The 17,042-nt window shown below is 40.7% G+C and overlaps 1 protein-coding gene across 5 annotated transcripts in view; it reads right to left on the bottom strand.

The window, feature by feature from the left end:
• CADM2 (cell adhesion molecule 2) overlaps positions 1-17,042 on the bottom strand; it is a 365,475-nt gene that overhangs the window by 291,626 nt on the left and 56,807 nt on the right. The gene's annotated exons all lie outside the window — the stretch shown is intronic.

The raw sequence follows: 17,042 nt of genomic DNA, 5'->3' as shown, positions 1-17,042 counted from the left end.
ACTTTCCCTGAACCTCTGCAACCAGAAAAGTTTATTAGAAGAAAAAAGTTGCAGCCAAAATGCTACTATCATCTGCTTTAAATAGATAGTGCTGGTACTATGGGGGGGGGGGAGATTTTCGATATTTATGAAAATATAGGAAAAAATGTATAGTATTTATTGTATTTTTACCTACTAAGAGTCTGTAACCTTTATTCATTATTTGTTTAAAGGGATAGCATCCTAAAAACTCTAGTTTTTCTATATCATTTGATAAATGTTTTTAGTGAAGATTATTTATTAGCTTTGTTTCCTCTATTGACTGCACTTTATCACACCAATATTTGGATTTTTAATTAGTCCATACTTTAAACGTATTATTGTAGCAATCTGTTATGCAGGAATGGTATACTGAAGAATGCTACTCTTACTAAAAACAGAACTAATGTCCAGCATGCATCACTGATCATTATCTGAATCATCATCAGGCAGAGAAGTCCTGATAATGAATAGCTATTATTTAGCAGGGTACACACACAATCAATAGACCAGCTAGTGCCAATTGGAGAAAAGTAATAAGGGCAGAAGAAGCTAAGTGCAATAGTGCTTCAAGAAGTTCCCTATTAATTTCAGTTTCACATTATGTTTATAATGGTTTGTTGTAAGTGCAACTGAATTAATTGATCTCCAAGGAATTGTAACCTGCCTAGGATGCAATATAGGGAGAAAATGTGTGGGAGGTGGTGGAAATCCATAAAGAAAGTAATTCTGATTGTAGGTAAATGTGTGCATTACTATTTTAAAGATGATACTTTGGGGGGGTTTTTGCAGCTGATGTAACAAATACTAAAGAATCAATGCAAATCCCTAAAGAGTTGCCCTGCTAGAAGCTGCCTGCAAAGGCTGCAAGTGAACACAGGACTCACCCTAAATGCTTTCAGACTTAAAGAAAAAAACCCTGGCACCTTGTGAAGCTAAAAAGGTGAATGAAACACTTCCCCACCCCACCAGGTCTTAATTTACACCACCTCCAGTCTTTTCAAAGCAATATCTGCTTTCTTCCAGCACTCCCTTGAATGGTTGCGGGGGGGGGGGGGGGATGTTATGAAAAAATTCAGCAAAGTAGTAAAAATCTGACTAAGGAAGAACTGGCAGATAAAGCTAAAGTATAAGTTAACGTATTACAGGAGACTGGAAACTGAGAACCTCCCCACCCATCCTCCATATTATTAGAATCATAGAATTGTAGGGTTTGAATGGACCCGGAGGATCATCTAGTTCAGACATGTACAACACGTCAACCGCGATTGACCAGTAGATCCTGGCATGAATTCTGGTCGATCTCCACCCGCCTTCCACTGGAGACGTGCCTGAGCAACCACTGCCTCCCCCTGAGCTCCTCTTGCGGGAGGGGCTGTTTTGACACTGCGTGCACGCCCACCCTGCCCCCACCGCTGCCCTGTCAGAGGAAGCAGCCAGCGACGGGGAAGCAGCCAGCACCCGTGCACCCATCACTGGGTGGTAGATCACTGCCAGTTTTTATAATCGATTGTGGATCACAGTCAACTTCAAGTTGGACATGGCTGATCTAGTTCAACTCCCTGCAATGCAGAGATATGCTACCGTCCCATACAACACTTTGGTATTATCAGCACATGCTCTAACAAACTGAGCTATCCAGGTTATGCAGGATTGGCTTTTATTACTTTTCAAAAACTTTAATTCAGAATACAGAGGAAAGACAGTTAAATTCTGCTGATATATTTAAATTGTGGTAAGAGAGAATGAAACCTATGTTCCATCTCTCAGTATTTATTCTTATTTATTTATTACCTTCCGTAAACCACATTTTCCTTCAAGGAGCTCAAGGTGGTACACATGGTCCTCCAACTCCCATGTTTCCAGGCACAATTTAAGGTGCTGGTTTTGATAAAACCCCAAAGAGATCTGGATTTGGAAATCTGAAGGAGCACCTTCTCCTAGAATTTCAGAAGTGAAATATACTCGGAGTCGAGAGTGGATTTCATGCTCTTTATTCAGCTCATAGTGGTGAGGAGGAATGGAAGTTCCCCCACAATATCTGCTTTATATACATTATTTACACAATGGGCTGCACGTGATTGGCTAATTCCGGGATTCTCCTGTAGGCCAATCAGGTTGTGGATTCACTCCCACCTGGAGCTGGATTGGGTGGCTCCTGCGGACCAATCATACTGCTGCATTGTTCTAGGACCAATCAGACTGCTGCATTCTGAATCCTATTGTTCTAGGACCAATCAGACTGCTGCATTTTGGATCCTATTGTTCTAGGACCAATCAGACTGCTGTATTTTGGATCCTATTCAACTCAGTACATAACAAGAAGGGACAGAACATCCTTAACCCTCAGAATACCTTCTTATTTACATCTACATTTCTTCTGCACATGTTACGAGAAACAAACATAAAAACAAAAATATTTCCACTTAAAAATTTTGCTATTCAAAATTGTGAGTGCTATGAAATCCTCTGCATATAAGATGCCTTACTCACTTAAACACTTTTCAATTTTTGAACACGTGCAACTGCAGCATCCACTGAAATTAAAGAAGCAACATCTAATTTATTGAGTGCCATATGTCCACTGGACCCCTTGAGTTTGCAGCAAGTCATTGTAAAATTTTATCCTGAGTGGAATAAAAACAACCATAAGTTGGTCTGTGAAGGTGTGAAGTGGCTGCTCATCTGCCACATTGAAAGCCCTGCTGACCCACACCAGACAGGGCATGGAATGGGCAAATATTGAGAAAGAACTGCCAGCAGTAGCTCTATTTCTATACAGTGGTACCTTGGGTTACATATGCTTCAGGTTACATACGCTTTAGGTTACAGACTTCATTAACCCAGAAATGGTACCTCGGGTTAAGAACTTTGCTTCAGGATGAGAACAGAAATTGTGCTCCAGCGGCACAGCAGCAGTGGGAGGCCCCATTAGCGAAAGTGGTGCTTCAGGTTAAGAACAGTTTCAGGTTAAGAATGGACATCCGGAACGAATTAAGTACTTAACCCGAGGTACCACTGTAGTTCCATATCCATGCATATAATTTGGAGCCTCCATGGAGGACATACTTCACCATGGATGAAGCTGTTATCTACCAGCAGGGAGTCATTTCTGCTCCTCCCTAACCACCTCCAGTCAGCAGATCTAGGGGCTACACTTGTTTTCTGCAACGCCAATTACACACACCAGCGAGCAAGCCCCACTCAACACAGTAGGGCCTACTCCTAAGTAAACCTGTCTTGTATTGCCCAGCATGTGGTTTTTATATTGTTGTTGTTTTAAGACATTGGATTAAACCAAAAAATATCCTGCTACAAAAGGTCATGAATTCCATGCTCAATGTTTCAAGAGGAGGAATGGGGATTTTTCTTATTTCTCAAGGATTCATGAATTCAGCCAGCACAGACTCCTCTTCTAAATGTATGGTTTTATATGAAACATAAGCAGTAACATAACATAATTAGGAGAAAACTTCGTCTGAAGCTGCCTTTCAATTATGCCATGATATACGTTGGAATCTACTGACTGTGTAATCCCTGTAGGAAATTATTTGTGAGCTTTGCATTTTAGTTTATCGCAAAGCAAAGTTCACAAAAAGCAGGATTTCATAGAGCGCTCTCTCTCTCTCTCTCTCTCTCTCTCTCTCTCTCTCACACACACACACACACACACACACACACTTGGCTAGTCCCATGAAAGTGCTAATTTCAACAGTCATCTAGGTGCCTATTTGTTTCCCTGACCAAGAAGCAAATAATGTTCCTTACTTATACTGTAGAATAAAACATTGCATTCTGCTGTTATACAAAGTGACAAATTCAAGTGAACAGAGAAAGGGTGGAAAACACACAGAAAGATATCTATCAATAAATTATAACAGCTCTTATTCCATTGAAACAGCATTTAGTTATAATGTGCTGTGATAAGAAATAAAAGCAATCTTTAAGAAACAAAATATGCTCTAATATGGGCTGACTCTCTTACTTTAAAAGTCCAGGAGTTAAACACAGGCATACATATCCTATTCACTAGAGAATTTTATTAGAAAGTTTCAAACCCACAGAAAGAAAGAAAGAAAGAAAGAAAGAAAGAAAGAAAGAAAGAAAGAAAGAAAATTTTATTCTTCAGGCCTTGAGATAATTAAAATTGTATTCATCTGCTGCTCTTAATGCCCTCCAGATGAAGAGTGTTTTAGGTCTGAGCATGTCAAAAGCCAAACTTTTCTGTTAAAAAGATACCCGATACCCACTTTGGGACCACTCTTCTGGTTTATTTGATTGTAATGTGCAGAAATGTCATCATTGTGATATAGAAGCAAAAATGTATTCGCTATATTTGAAATTACCAGGACACAGTGTAGGCAGCCAATGTATATTTTTAACTATAGTGTAAGCCAGTTCAACCAATTTCAGAGCAATCCATACTGGGGTCAGGGAAGATTGGAGACAGAGAGCCCTTGCCACATCCTAAACCCTGTTGGCACCTGCTGTTCAGGGTGCAAGGTGGAGAGGGGCATCTTCGCCTGCTTGTTTCCTTGCTAGCTTGTTTTTACCATTTTTGTTGTACCTTCTCCAGGGCCTGATGAAATGTCACCATTTATCCTGTATCTTTAGTGCAAATGTTTAGTATCCATATTTTTTAAAACAACAACAACAACAACAGTTGCTTGAATTATGATGTTTCCCAGCCCCACAACTTGATACCAAAATAACATTATGGGGGGGGCGGGAATTATAGTCTGGGTGGTGCCCATTTCCCTCTTACTTCCTATCTTACCAAAGTGGTTTCTAGGGGGAAAAAGGTTATTTTTCTCATTAATGTATTGCAGCATTTAAAGATATTTCATTCCTGATTTCCATAGCTTAGCTCAGCATCTATTCTTAGCTCTCTTTTCTACATCCTCATCTAATCATTTTACAGGGTTGGCTGAGCAGAAAGTTCATTCAGCTGCCTTTATTGCTCAGCTTACCCCTCTCCCTGCTCCTTCCATGTATTTTGTGACAGAGCAGAAAGTCAACTTCAGATACATTCCAGTCAGCAAAACCATTTCCCCAGTGTTCAGTGCACTCTTGGATTTCATTTCATTTCATTTTTAGGGTGGGGTGGTGAGTCAGAAATATTTTTTAAAGAAGATGGTTCCTCCATGACTTAGGGGTCTTTCTGACTTTTGGGACCTACTTCTGGCCTCACACTCCTGCTGTTTTTTCCAACCTATCAATACAGAATTTATATTCTATCATTCTAAAATGATAGGATTTTATCATATTGTTTTTTATATAGCACATATAACCACATCCTTCACCCAGAAGCACAGAATTGTAAAGTTGGAAGGAACCATGAGGGTCATCTAGTCCAGCCCCCTGCAATGCAGGAATCTTTTGCCAAACGTGGGACTCAAACCCATGAGTCTGATGTTTAATTTGTTCCCCCACTCTTGTTACTCCTCTAGCCCACTGAACGGCATCCAATGACTGAAAAGCAAGAGACTCTAAGTTGAAAAGAAGACCCTATAACTTTAGTGTAAAGGAGAAAGCTTCCAAAAACAAATTCTAATCAGAAAATACTAAACTACAGTGGTACCTCAGGTTACATACACTTCAGGTTACAGACTCTGCTAACTCAGAAATAGTACCTCGGGTTAAGAATTTTGCTTCAGGATGAGAACAGAAATCGTGCTCTGGCGGCGCGGCAGCAGCAGAAGGCCCCATTAGCTAAAGTGGTGCTTCAGGTTAAGAACAGTTTCAGGTTAAGAACAGACCTCCAGAATGAATTAAGTACTTAACCCAAGGTACCACTGTACAAGGAAGAGGAGAAGCCTACAAAACAGGTAAAGGTAAAGGTACTCCTGCCGTACGTGCCAGTCTTGATGGACTCTAGGGTTGTGCGCTCATCTCACTCTATAGGCCGGGAGCCAGCGCTGTCCGCAGACACTTCCGGGTCACGTGGCCAACGTGACAAGCTGCATCTGGCGAGCCAGCGCAGCACACGGAACGCCGTTTACCTTCCCACTGGTAAGCGGTCCCTATTTATCTACTTGCACCCGAGGGTGCTTTCGAACTGCTAGGTTGGCAGGCGCTGGGACCGAACGATGGGAGCGCACCCCGCCCCGGGGATTCGAACCGCCAACCATGCGATTGGCAAGTCCTAGGCGCTGAGGTTTTACCCACAGCACCACCCGCATCCCTACAAAACAGGTAGTTCAGATTTATTAGTTGTTACTGCTGTCCTCATTATCACTGTTGGTGAAGTTCAAGAGTCCATAGTTAGAAGAGTAAGAACAGGGATAACTAGAAACAAGTCAGTTGGTGATAGATCTAAAAGGAGCAGGCTCTGAGATTCTCTTTGCCTGCCTACCTCTCTCTCCTAGAGCGCCCCCCTCTTTAAGGATCGCAGCTTTAGTGCTATACTACATGATATCATATAGTTCAACTCCTTGCTTGTATAGTTACATGACATTGGAATTGCTGTGTATTTGTGTCCTTGGAAATAATAATAAAAAAGTTTATCTACATTATGTTTTATTTAACATTTCTCAGCCTGGTAGTTTTCTGCCCTAGGCTTCATTTCCCTTATTCCTGAAAGACACATCATTCTTTATTCATGCACTGCCTGATCAAAGGCTTATATTTAGCACAACTTATATTAGAAAACTGATTTTTGGATGGATTTCTTTCAACGAAGAGAGAATGCAGCCCATCTCATGGAATATGTATGAGGTCATGTTGTTTTCATAATCTGTACACTAATTTATTTAGTAAAACCTACAAGAAATGCAAATGAAACAAAAAGGGTTATGAAACACACAAAGGGGCTTATAAAAGATGGGTGATATTTGCCAATAAAAAATAAATTGTGACATTCATAAATAATAGCCTAATGCTAGATTTCAGATAACTTTATACCAATGTGTACCAAAGTTATTGGACATGGGAAGGAAATAACATGAACTTCCAACTGCAGGTATCTACTGTAGAAAAGATTATTGGATACATACAAAAGCATCACTATTACATGGGCAGCAGTCCATAGTTGATCAAAATCCTGTGCTTTTCTAACCAAGACTCCTCTGTGGATTACAAGATATCCATGTACACAAATGAGCAGAGCAACTTTAAATCATTCTCAAATTCACAGCATGTTCACACTTAACAGGTAACTTCAAACAACTTCACTGAAAAGGTGAAATTGACAAGGAATTTCCAAACTCCTTGTTAATTTTACCTCTAATGGGAAGGGATTCCCTCCCAGTGGTGAAAAATCTTGCCAGATTCAGTATGCTCTTTTTAGCCTTTCCACAGGCACTAGATAACTGTCATAACAACATCAGAATTGTTCGGGGCTGTACACATTTTATATGCAAGCTATAGCACAACCAGGCATGGCAAAGGGGAAACTGGAAAACAACTTTTTCGAAAGAAAGAATGCACACACATCATGGAGTCTGTTATGCTATGAACTAGAACAACAGGGGGAAACTGTGGTCATAAAACTGCAAGTTTTTTCTTCCTTAAATGAGAAATCCTTATGTATACATATGTATTATAAATAGCCTATGGATTCTTTGCCCCCAGTTTCTCCACTAGCCTCTCTTCTTATTTTTTTGGAACAAACATTGCCACACATTTTAGAATCATATGCAAATTTTATTAGCATGAAACTAATTTCCCTTTCCAAATCATTAATAAAGATGTTAAACAAAAGTGGCTGTAACAGCAATCCCTGTGCTATCCCTCTAGACACCCTCTGTTTATGTTCCTTTAGCCAGATTGTAATCCATGTAACAATGTTCCCATCCAAGTCAATTTGAGTTAATTTTTGATGACTAGGAAAGGAATAGCAAACGTTTTGTTACACACCAAATATATCTACCACTTTCCCCCCCAATGCTTCATTTTAAGTCACCATGTTTTATTCTTATTTATATTTATATATGGCTGATATTTATTGGTGCCAAAACAGAAATTGATACTTTTTATCTAGTTTCATTGAGCTCTCAACTTGATGGACTATCAGTCTTCCTCAGTAAAAGGCAGCTTCTTATATTTCTTCCCAAATCATAAAATAAAAATCCATTTCAAAGTATCTCTCACCCCCACAGTTGCACCGGCACAGCTGGAGTGATAGCATTAATCTTCAGTTTCCCATGCACAAGAAGGAGACAGGCATAAAACATTTAGTAAACCCTCCCCCCCCCAAAAAAAAATCCATAAAAAGAGAGGCTAAAACACAACTAGGCTCATCCTGGTCCATGTGGGGCGGGCGGGGGGGGGGGACATCCACGAAAAGAAGGGCATAACTGTGGAAGCTCCTAGCTTAGAGTGCTAAGATAAGGAATCAGGAGGTGGAAGGGAATGAGGGTTTGTGGGAAGGAAAGAGATGCAAAGAGATGTGAAATAGAGAGGCAGGATGAGCTTAGGAGAGGAGAGGGAAAGGACAACAGGGCAGGATGAGCTTAGGAGAGGGGAGGGAAAGGACAACAGGGCAGGATGAGCTTAGGAGAGGAGAGGGAAAGGACAACAGAGGCTAAAACAAGAAGAGACTGCAAGGGGGGAAAGGTAAACAATAAAACTAGCAAGTACAGGATGGGAAAGGAGAAGCCAAGTGATTAAAATTTCACAAAAACTGACAGAGCAGAGAGTAGGTAGGGAAATAAGAGGTGTGAAATGGGTAACACAACAAGATAAATCATCTACAAAATCAGATCACAAATTTTCCTTTTAAAGTGAAACAACAGTTCAAAAATTTACTCTGCAGTGATGGGTATTCCCTGTAAGTTGTTAAGAAAAATATAATTAATTATATTTATATAAAAATCATATGAACACTAGCTGGCAGCTCAAAAATCTAGTGTAGCAGGAAACCTCCAGCATTTCACTAAGTGTCCCAAGAGTCAAGTAGCAATGCTTTGCTCGTTATGCTGCCAGGGGTGCTGGCTGGATGCAATACAGTGGTACCTCAGGTTACAAACACTTCGGGTTACAGACTCCACTAACCCGGAAGTAGTACCTCGGGTTAAGAACTTTACCTCAGGATGAGAACAGAAATCATGCAGTGGCAGCGCAGTGGGCCCCATTAGCTAAAGTGGTACCTCAGGTTAAGAATGGTTTCAAGTTAATGCGTTCCGGAGGTCCATTCTTAAGTTTGTAACCAGAGGTACCACTGTATAAAACAGTGTATGGATACAACATACCACATTTCACTGACCTGACTGCAATGGAAAAGAAGGCTGGAAAAGATTGATTCATATAGATTCTGGCCATTATGTCTTATATATACATTAACTCAGTGCTTTTTTTTTCTAAAAAAAAAATGTTTAGGGGTACTCTCATTTTCCTACTCATATTGAAATAGCGCCCCTCAATGTGGCCAAACTTAGATTCACAAAATGTTTAGGGGTATGCATATGCATCCCCCTGCATCCCCCCAGAAAAAAACACTGTATTAACTGTCTCACATTTACTATCCGGGTGTAACTGAAATATTATTGGGGGAAATTCCGTGCACATTTACTTCAGATAGAATATATCCCATTACACTAACTGGCATTTCTTTAGGTGCAACCATGCACAGAACCCAGATGAAAGGTTCTTAAAAAGTGAAATATTCCCTTACTGTGATGATTTTAAACAGCCACTGAACCACACTTGCTTTTTATTTCAGATGAATGCACCAGGTTAAAAAATGTTGCTAAGAGTTCGGGCAAAATTTTTAGTTAAAGTATAAATTCTATACAAAATACATTTACAGTACCGGATCTTAAAATTAACAAGCAGTTTCTGTATGTACATGTTTCTTAAAGTGCCCTTTGGGTGGGAGCAGCCATTTCAATTTTTTCAGTTCTGCTGATTACGGTGGCGTAGGAAGGGGCAGTCCATCCCGGGTGCCACTCTGGGAAGGGTGACAAGATGGCCCCTGCCTCCCCCCAGCTGTAGCGCGGCTGAGAGTCACCGCACATGCGCAGTCTGTACGGGATGCCGTTCACACGGCACCCCATACGGACTGCACATGTGGGCATTCCGTACGGAGTGCACACATGCGGGATGTCGCACATGTGCAGTCTGTATGGGATGCCGCACATGCGAAGCCTGTACAGGCTACACAGTCCATAGGGGCTGTGCCGCCCCGGGTGCCGGAGAGGGTTCCTCCACCACTGGCTGATTATACTCGTGTCCCTTGTAAAAGTCATGATGCAGTTCTGTTAGACAGTAGCTGCTTTGCACAGTGCATGTGAAAAAGAGTTCATTTCACTTTTTACACACAAAAGCTTCATTATCAGTCTCCACACATACATTACAGCTACCGCAGCTCAAGGCAGTTTTTAGCATGTAAACCCAATGATATAGCAAACAATACTCAATTAAAAACCAAAAATTATCATAAAATATAATTTATCTAGACGAACATTATCTTATATATGGTTCCCTATTCTATACTGCAAGGGCACCATAGAACTAGAAAAGATGCATTTAAGGTCAGGAAATCTAAAGTGACATGCTTATTTAGTTGCACAAAAGAATTATAGTAATGAATACTAACATCTACAAATGCCTGGTTTAAATAAAATAATAAAATACTGTGAGGGCAGCAAAACAACAGCAACAAGAAGAAGAAGAGATACCACTAGTCGTGGTATCACTGGTGATGTATGGGGTTGTTGGGTGGTTTTTCTGTAATATTTGGGTTTGCTTGTTTTTTGTTAATTTAAGCAGAGACAACCAGCTCAAGCTGCAGATTGCAAATTGTTCCCTTGAGTCAAATTCCAAGGAAGAGAAGGACTTTAAAGTGATTTCAAGGCCTGGAGTGGAGGGGGAGCTGGATAAGTTTACATGTGGGGCTTTTCCTCCCTTTTCCTCCTGGCTGCCCATTATTCTCTGCAAGGGTGTGAAGCACTGGGTGGGGAGGACATTACCCCCATAAACACCTGCCCAGACTTTAGCTGATTTGGTTGCATTGGTTGAATCTGACTAGTTAACTGGTGTAGCAGATCAAGTTGTTATATTTAACAAATATAACCTATTTATCCACATTTGGTTGTCTTGACTCTTCCTGGTGTGCTGGCAAACCCTCTTTTCATAATCACTGATCTCTAAGGAGCATAAACCAGCCATTAAAATTAAATTGTCTGGCAAAGGCATGGCAATTCATGACAATCCTCTTGCCCCTGAAGAATGTTCGCTTCTGACACTGTATTTATAAAACAAATGAGTGCATATGTCACAACCTGTGTTTATCTCATCATTTAGTGCCAACAGGAAAGAAGGGAACAGGTCTTTTCATAGTTTTTACACATGGTCCCTGAATACACAGCTACCTTGGCTAGCATTACATAATAGCATCTGTTGTGAAAGGTGTGGGGCATATGACCTCAAGTGGCAATTGTGTTGCTCTCACCTTATATAAATTGGGGGGCGGGGAGGAGTTGGGCTTCCAACCTCTTAAATATTTTGTTCGTTTATTTAACTTATATGCCAGCCTTCCTCCAAAGGGGCCCAGGGCAGCAAGGAAATGAGCTTTTTTCCACCCATGTCAAAATCCAAGGTTGGGTAAAGGAAGCATTTCTGAGGCAGGAGCACTGCTTTCTGGTAAGTTACAAGCCCACTCTGCAAATAAAGGGGGACCTATGGGCAGAATGGGGCAGGGCATTTTGTCACCTGCTTTTTGCCATGCAGGCATTTGGAATGAGGTGTCCATAAGACTATGAAATACATCCACTGAGTGGTATTTCTATCTACTATAGCAGCCATGGAGATCGTCGCTTAAACAACTTCACTTCCCAATCCATTCCCAATTTTTGGTACTATGCTATGAGTTCCATTTAGTTTATAATAAAAACTTCAGAATGTAATTGGTTATTCTGTCCATATAATTTGTATGCACTTTGCTTTAGGAATTTGTTAAAGTGCAAATCTTTTAATCTAAAGTACCAAGAAGAACAAAACTGATGTAAATTGGTGTTTTATCAATCCATCCTTCTGTTGCAAACAAAACATGATATTTCCCCTTTGTGTCTTGGCAGTATCTTCCTATCTGCTTCAGTCCAACTTCACTGCTTCCCATTAAATACCACCTTATTTCAGCAGTCTTATACTTCATTTCCTTCCTTTTGCTGATCATCTTGCGTTTGGAAGGGGGAGCGATGAGTTTTGTTATGCAAGGGAGTCTGTAAACCTTTCCGTGGAGATTTATGAGGTGTTATGAATTATTGCTGAGATTCTGATGCCATCACAGATATGCATTTCTGCCTTGGTAAATAGCCTTCGAATCCTTTTCATCAAACCTCATTTCATTACCACTGTTTCTCATTTGAGGAAAGTCCAGGGTCACACACTTGTTATTAGATATTTCAATTTTTAAAATATGTAAAAGTAACATGCAGCAAAATCAAATGAATGGAGTTGCTTTGAATGTGCTTTTTTTATCCAGTTGCAACTCTTTGCTTTACCAGTACCAAACACACTGGCAGGATATGCTAATCAACACTGAAGATATGCACACCTTTTTATATTCCTTTATGCTCTTATCATTCCAATCAAATGGATGGCATATGGAGCAGACAGAGCTACTCCCACAGAGCCATTTTAAAAGCTAAGAAACTGATTGGGTGTTTGGTTGTCAAAACCTTCATATTCCTTCCCCACCAATCACTTGGATTTTAATTTGCTTGCAGCCCCAACTGTTGAATTGAAGAGAACCATGCAGGCAGTTATAAGTCATCCCACAAAATACCTTAACTGTCAAATGCAAGAGTAAAGAAGTGCATCTTTATAGGAAACCCAGCCAAATGAGTGGGGTATACAGTAATTATGATGATGATGATGATGATGATGATGATGATGATGATGATGCTGGATGCAACTCTAAATCATGCAAATTCAAGATCTATTTTTATTACCCAGACCCATTAGAAAAGCTGCCTGTCTGTAGTGTGTAGTGTGTGTTTGCAGTATACACTCTCTCTGGGAGAAGACAATGACCTGGAGGATGAAAGGAAGAAGTAACCAAACAGCACAGAGCCCATGAAACTCTCAAAATTTAAAATGTGCCTACAGTCCTCCTCAAAACCAGCAACTCCTGGTCTACAGTCATGCAGTACCATGAACCCATCTCTGTTCCAGCTAGTGCTGTGTCAACTCCTCCCCCTTATATTTTTGATCCCTACAAAAATTGCTTTCCTATCTCTTTTGCAGAGAGGATGAGAACTCTGTGAGTATTCTCAGGGTGAATGGGGTAGTTCAATTTGGTTCTTGCCTTATGCACTAAAGGGATTGGATACATACTCTCACAGTGGCACAGAGCTCTTTATCTGCACAGTCTCTCTTCACAGAACTTCCAACATTCCTACAACATAGCAATGTTACATAGATACAGTGGTACCTTGGGTTACAGATGCTTCAGGATACAGACACTTCAGGTTACAGACTCAGCTAACCCAGAAATAGTACCTCGGGTTAAGAACTTTGCTCCAGGATGAGAATATAATCGCACGGCAGCGGCGCGGTGACAGTGGGAGGCCCCATTAGGTAAAGTGGTGTCTCAGGTTAAGAACAGTTTCAGGTTAAGAACGGACCTCCAGAACGAATTAAGTTCTTAACCTGGGATACCACTGTAGTTTAAGTTGTGCCACCAGACTTCAAACTTGTATGTGTAATACAGTTTTGCAAGGCTTTCTTTTTAGTTTTACAGTTAAAGAAAGCAAGTGAAATTTAACACAATGTTGCATTGGTCACATGGGAACTGTAGGGAATGCTGCGAGGAGAAAGACTGAATTTGTAAATATCTCTGTGCAGTTGAGAATACATGGAGCATTTTAAACATGTCCCTTTTAAAACATGTCTCAGACCACCCAAGACACTTGCTCATCTGGATGGATTTATCCAACACAAACTGAAGTTCATAAATATGTTTGCCTAACACAAAGACACTATGAGCAGGTTTATGTTATTTGAAGAAGCACCTACTTAGATTTTCAGTACTGCACAAATAATAATCAAGAATATGCTGGCGTTATTCTACTACAGCCCATCCAATCTCCATTTTAACTACATGAAAATCCTGCTAAGGAAAAATGAAATAGATAATAAAATAAATGCACATTTCTGGATAACCACAACACATTAAAATCAGACAAACCAGAAAGTACAAATTGTAAGACTAAAATCAAACAGCAGAAGTTTTCTGAAATAAAGTATTCAGCCAACATCTGAACATCTGAACAAACATAATGAACTGGTGGATCTCTACAAGGGAGACCATAAACTATGTACCATCACTGAAAAGAAAGAAGTACACTAATCATAGGCCTCAAATGTCCATGTAGACTGTTTTTTTCCTCAGCGAAAACAAGCTGAAAGGTTTCCATTACAGCACAACCAGATGGTGCCATAGTAGTTCACTTCTAGTGTGGAAGCTGAGATGGAGAGCCAAAGTTGGAATGAATCTGAGTGATTTTCTCTGCAAAATATTTCACAAATTGATCACAGTGGGCTACTTGTTCCACCAGCTTTTTCTGATGGACAGAATAAAATAGATCTCACTCTAACAGAAATCGCTCTGCAGGTCAACAATTTGTAAATACAGTGGTAGAGAAGAATGAAGATTTCTTCACCACTACAGAGCAGGCTCTAAGATAGACTCTGGACTATGTTTAGTCAGATTCATCTCAAGTCTTCGCCACCTGTGTTCTAGCTATTAGCCCGAGCTCCTCAGAAAGCCAAAAAAACCTAGTTAGGCTTTGTGATTTAGGAAAGGGCTCTTAAAAATCATGTTTACCGCCCCTGCTATTTACCCATTCTAAAGGTCAAACAGAGCATCACAAGAGCACTGGATGTATCAGCATGAAAGTGTCAAGAAATATCTGGAAACTATTTTGATCCTTTTGAGTTCTGGGACAGGTGATCCCTAACATTATTCTCATGTCATTTTCTTATTATCACGGCTATTCTTATTATGTTTTATTAATATTTTGCAGTTTTAACACTTTTAAACTAGAATGGCTGCTTTATTTGTGCTCTGGCCAAGGATGGAGGAAGAGAGGTGCGGTGGGAGTGGGCCGTCCCGGGTGTCACCACTGAGGGGGGTGACAAAATGCTGGGTGGCACTCACCACGGGGCCTGCGGTGCGCCTGGGCCACGCATCTCTCCTGGGAATGACGCGGTGGCTTGGGTGCCCGCAGGCTCTCCACTGCCCCAAATGGTCCACCCGCTACCTCCCCCCCCAATCTGTAGGGCGCCTGAGTGGGAAGAGGCAGGCAGACTCCTCGGAGGCCCCGCGGAGCATTCTGCCCTGGCTCTCCCTGCCCCATGGGCAAGTGGCCCCGCCCCTGGGTGCAGGCCACGCGCGCCACCCCAGGCGCCTGATCAGCTTGTTCCGCAGCTGGCTCTGGCTTCCGCCACAGTGTTCCATTGCACCAGAAGTGGTTTAGTCATATTGGTCACATGACCCTGAAAGCTTATGTCGGCAAATGCCAGCTCCCTCAGCCTGAAGCAAGACGAGTGTTGCACCCCATAGTTGCCTTTGACTGGACTTAACCGTCCAGGAGTCCTTTACCTTTTACTTCTTATCTGCACTGGAGGAGGAAGATTATATGCCGCTTTCCATGACATCAGAGCAATTACAGATGCATACACATGTATCACCCTCTATCTACCCTAGCTAAAACTCGAAGATGCCTTGCAGAATATGTTAGATCAGATTTCAAGTAGAATAGTTCCATTGTCATCATGGAGCACAAATCATTTGGATGCACTAGACAAGCTAGCCTGTTTGTGAATTGAAAATCCTCAGGACAGTATAGCATGAGACCACCACTGTCAACTCATGCAAGGAGAGTGTTAGGCTAAATGCAGGTTAGCACTGTTTTCTGAAAACCTACTTAGAGTAATGTACACTGAGCTTCCAATACACAAATTCATTGGGGAGAATACTGCTGTAACACAAAGGTATAATTTATATAAGGAAAAATTCACATTTGTTTGCAACCCAAAGATTGGTGTACATGCCGCAAACACATTTGCCACATGAGGCAGCCCCTAGATATAGAATCCGTATTTGTACTGGTACCATCATGATGACCTACATTAGTTCAATGAATATTTTAGTGATTACTTTGCGCACCAAGTGCTAACATTTTATTATTTGACCTCCTCTATTCAGTATAAATTCTGATCTAAGCCTCAAGCACAAAGGCAATCAATGCTGATAAATGACTAAAATATTATGTTTTTATTCCAGTTCTCACCAAATAGGAAGTTTCCATTATTTCATTCCATATCTTCACTCTATCAATTTGACAGGGGCATGTGGTTCTACACTTCACTGCCTTCACTACGGAACGATGTGGCTTATCTATCTGTTGATAATATGAATGACAAAATGATGGAGTCAGGAGCAAACTTCGTTTTAACACAAAAATTTCATCCTTCATTTTGTTAACTCATTTGCATTTGTTCTATATTACCTTCAGCATACAGTATGTATCATTCCCACAATATTAGGCCCAAGAGAGCTCCTATAGCGTCTGTAGAAAAAGTATCCCATATACCCAAATAGCTTTGGTCAAGTGAAAGTAAGATCCCTTTCAGATCAAGTCTGAAAGGGATCAAGTCTGAATAGCAGAAAAACTGTGAAAGGTGAACTGTGGACAAGACAGCTCAGCCTGCTGTCCAGGTGTGAAGTGTCAGTAGGCAACTTAAGGGCTCCCGCTTTCCTTTTTATGAATCTTTATCTTTAAACCAGGCTTTGAACAGACAGTCCTTTAAATATAGTATTCCTTCACATCTGAGAGCCCTGTGATATAGGGAGAAGACAGTCTCTACCACATAGTTTTTCATATAGTTTCATGGTCCCTATGATAAACCATAATGATTATGAGTCAAATGTAAAGTTGAAATACGATTCAATGTTTTTAAGCAACACAAATGCTACATTACTTTCAGGAAATTATAGAAAATAAATATGCTTTTAATGAAAACATAGTGATTACAGTTCCTATCCTCTGAATCAATATTTTGAAGAATAGCTTTAC

The sequence above is a fragment of the Podarcis filfolensis genome (assembly GCF_964270895.1).
Source record: "Podarcis filfolensis genome assembly, chromosome: 4".
Classification (NCBI taxonomy): domain Eukaryota; kingdom Metazoa; phylum Chordata; class Lepidosauria; order Squamata; family Lacertidae; genus Podarcis; species Podarcis filfolensis.
The sequence above is the reverse complement of the archived record's forward strand: the minus strand, read 5'-3'. Positions and strand labels throughout refer to the sequence as shown.